Below are 3,972 nucleotides of genomic sequence, written 5' to 3' on the forward strand. Positions count from 1 at the left end.
AAACAAGAAGTTCTTGTAAATATAAAAAGAAAATTTTACACAAATACTAGCACCCACAAAAAAAAAAAAAAAAAAAAAAAAAAAAAAAAAAAAAAAAAAAAAAAAACACTCAGTTTTTATAAAATTCTCAACTATAGATAATGCAATAACCCCATAATCAATCAAAAAGTATGTGAACAAAAAATCGATAAGCAGATAAGGGAAATTAAATTTAGATAATGTTGCTACATCCACATTTACAAGTTCAAATGCAAAAAAAACACGTTATACTCCTCACAATTGACACGATAAAATCCTTCATAGACAGCCCAAAATATATCACCATTGACAAGAACCCTTGAGGAAAATTCCTTCACAATTGCTTCATGCTTGGGATCAGTTGTCCAAACAAACTTATCATAAGATATGTCTAACTGCAGGCAGAACGTAAACAACAAAACAAAGGAGATCATAAAAAAATGGAAAATATGCACAACAATCGGAACATTCAACAAGTCAAGCTAAAGTTAACTTAGAGTGCATATCTATCTTGGGTTATTATTATATCTTTCCAGAGTGTCTTCTATGCTTGTGAAATGACATCGCAATGTTCACTTGGATCAGAACCCCAGGCTGCAGCAGCAGAAGCAATTTTCTCCCCGTGCTCATCCGTCCTGCTAATAAATACAACATTCTTCCTTAACAGCCCCTGCCACAAGATATGAACCATAAAAATTTTGCCTTTTACATCATATCGCAACACTAAAATTGTTTGACAACATGAAATTACAACAATGCACGTTTTCCCTGCTTTGCTTGTAAAAATATGTTACCTATATAGGCTATATGCTATTAAAAATACGTACACACAGTTTTCAAATAAAAGCCCGAAAGCTATTTGAGTTTATCAATTTACTCTTCACTAGTAAAAGACCCTAGCTTTTACTCTGTTTTTACATCTTCTCAATACATGAAAAATATATATACCAATTGAGGGCCATATCTGATAAATCAAGCATACAAAAAGGCTATTTCTAGTTAAAGGAAGCTGTACAGATAATAAATTAAAAATGTTAGAGAAGAGAGAAAGAAAGCTTTTTCATTTATGGGCTAATGGTGTTTGTTATATTCTTGGAATGTGTTCACACCTGTAACCAGAACACAAACAACACATCTAGTCTAAACCTCATAGACCCAACCCATACTTCAGATTCCAGAGGATAGCTACGCAATTCCAATTCCAAAAGTATTCAAACCCATAGGCCCCAAATTAAACTACTGCTTTCTCTCTGAGCCATATTTCGTAATCTCTCTCCACGAATGAAGAGAATGAGAGAGAATACCGACAATTGTTTGGACAGGTCGGCTAGGTAATTTCCGTGATAGACAAATTCAAATTTTTTTTCTCGGGAAACAAACAGAGAATTAAACATATACCTGGAATCGGACGAAGAAGCGGAGGAGATGAGATCGCTGACCACCGTGCCTCAGCTCGTCGTCGGAGATCTATATTTGAGTTTTCTCGATCTTTGCGTTTTCACAGAGAGAGAGAGAGTTTGACTGATGAACGAGTTAAATTATTATTATTATTTTGGTGAAAGGGAAATTTCATTATATTTTTAAGGCGAAAACCTATTTTTACTTTGTTTATTTTGACCCTTTCAAGTTTCAAGTGAACCCGGAAAAAAAGTGTATCAAAATAAATCAGTTTTTTTTTTTTTTTTGGTAGTGGTAGATCTTTAGAGACTGAATAATAGAAAAACCAATTTAATGCAAAATTTAAGAACAAAAATAATTCCACCAAAAAAAGAAAAAGGGTCCAAAAATAATAGTTTAGTAATATTAACAAATCAAAGACGACTAAATTGACCTAAGGTAAAAAGGCAGTTCCTTAGACCAGTTTGCACAATTATTGAATGAGCAATAATTACCTCCACTTCATGAGACCCCTCTTTCTCACGTGTGAATCTGCATATACTGCGAGAGGGATCTTTTCTCAGTTGTAACTTGTAAGCTGAATAGTAGGCCAAATTCAATTCAGGCTTGACGACAAAAGTGCTAGGTATAGTCTTATAAAGAATATTATTTTTTGTACATAACAAAAAAACAAAAAAACTTAACACTCTTTTTTGCAAAAAAAAAAAAAAACCAGTCCATGGTATATATTCTAAATTTCCCAATTGGAATAAACTCAAATGGATTAGGCAATAGGCATAAAATAGGTAATCAAATACTAATATTACACGCGCACGTATAGACAATATAATTATACATACATTAATAAGAATCAAACCTTAAAGTCTCTCGTACATGTGTAGAAAGAAATATATGCTCTCTCTTTTGAATGACAATTTATTCAATCAAACAAATAATTATTGTTCATCAACACAATACAGAACAAACAGCAAATCTCACACCACTAACACAGACAGTCAAGCTAGTCTATTCTCAACCATAACAGCCAACAAAATAAACCATGGAAATCTACTTTTTGCATGAACGTAATTTTCCTCTATACGTAGAAGCTCCAAATGATGTAAAGCTTAAATTCAAGCACTACGTTGGTAACAAGTATCAGACAGCTGAGGCTATGACAGAGCCGTCGTCGTCAGTATTCATAGCTGGAAGTTGGATGCTGACTTGACTGTTGATAACGCCGCCACCTTCGCTGGCGCTGCTGCCACTGCCGGAATTACACTCGCGTAGTTTACGAATGAGTATGACAATGAAGATCATGAAAACAACTATTGCCGCAGCGATTTTGATGTCCAAAATCAGCTTTTCCTCCCTGTTACAAAGTCATTATAGGTTTTTGTGCATCATTATAAATTGCCAATAAAACACACAAACACATGTATAAAAATAATAATAATAACAAATAACTATAGAGTATAGATAGTGTTACCCGATCAGCGGAGGAGGAGGGTCTGCAAAAGTGTAAGCCGAGAGAGGAGTTGGGGGATTTGCAAAAGCCCAAGGAGTAGAAGAAAAGTGTGAAAATGGTTTGGACATGGAACGTGCCATTGATAAATATGGAAGGATTGAGATTCTGTAGCTTGTAAAGATGAGGTGTTATATATATATAGGCCATTTGAAATATTTGCCGACTATTGGTTCTCGGGTTTTGTTGGGATATAATGGCATTCTCGAAATTTTTTGCCAACTATTGGGTTCTCGGGTAGACTTTGATCTCAGGTGTCATTGTTAATGGCATTCTTGAAATTTTTTGGTCAAGTTTTTGGGGTGTGGTGGTGGTGGTATTTCTTGAAATTTTTTGCTCAATTTTTCCCTAATACCTTGATAGGTGTCATTGTCAGTGGCATTCTTGAAATTTTTTGGGGGTATGGTGGTGGTGGTATTTCTTGAAATTTCTTGCTCAATTTTTCCTTGATACTTTGATAGGTGTCATTGCCAATGACATTCTTGAAATTTTTTGGGTCATGGTGGTGGTGGTGGTGTTACTTAAAATTTTTTGGTCAATTTTTTCCTGATACTTTGATAGGTGTCATTGTCAATGGCATTCTTGAAATTTTTTGGGTTGTGGTGGTGGTGGTGTTTCTTAAAATCTTTTGGTCAATTTTTCCTTGGTACTTTTATAGGTGTCATTGTCAATGGCATTCTTGAAATTTTTTGGGTCATGGTGGTGGTGGTGTTTCTTAAAATTTTTTGGTCTTTGGTCAATTGCATTCTTGAAATTTTTTTTGGTGGTGGTAGTGGTGGTGGTGTTTCTTAAAATTTTTTGGTCAATGGCATTCTTGAAATTTTTTGGGTGTTGGTGGTGGTGGTGTTTCTTAAAATTTTTTGGTCAATTTTTCCCTGATACTTTGATAGGTGTCATTGTCAATGGCATTCTTGAAATTTTTTGGGTCGTGGTGGTGGTGGTGGTGTTTCTTAAAATCTTTTGGTCAATTTTTCCCTTATACTTTGATAGGCGTCATTGTCAATGGCATTCTTGAAATTTTTTGGGTCGAGGTGGTGGTTGAGTTTCTTAAA

General features: G+C 34.6%; 1 long non-coding RNA gene across 1 annotated transcript; it reads right to left on the reverse strand.

Moving 5' to 3' along the window:
• Positions 1 to 188: 188 nt before the first annotated feature.
• Positions 189 to 1,982, reverse strand: LOC136062352 (uncharacterized). The gene is made up of 2 exons (XR_010624117.1): positions 1,417 to 1,982; positions 189 to 688 (listed from the first exon to the last, which is right to left on the reverse strand). It is a non-coding gene; the product is annotated as an uncharacterized LOC136062352 (long non-coding RNA).
• Positions 1,983 to 3,972: the final 1,990 nt, after the last annotated feature.

Source organism: Quercus suber, unplaced genomic scaffold (assembly GCF_002906115.3).
Source record: "Quercus suber isolate HL8 unplaced genomic scaffold, Cork oak 2.0 scaffold_18, whole genome shotgun sequence".
NCBI classification, from domain to species: domain Eukaryota; kingdom Viridiplantae; phylum Streptophyta; class Magnoliopsida; order Fagales; family Fagaceae; genus Quercus; species Quercus suber.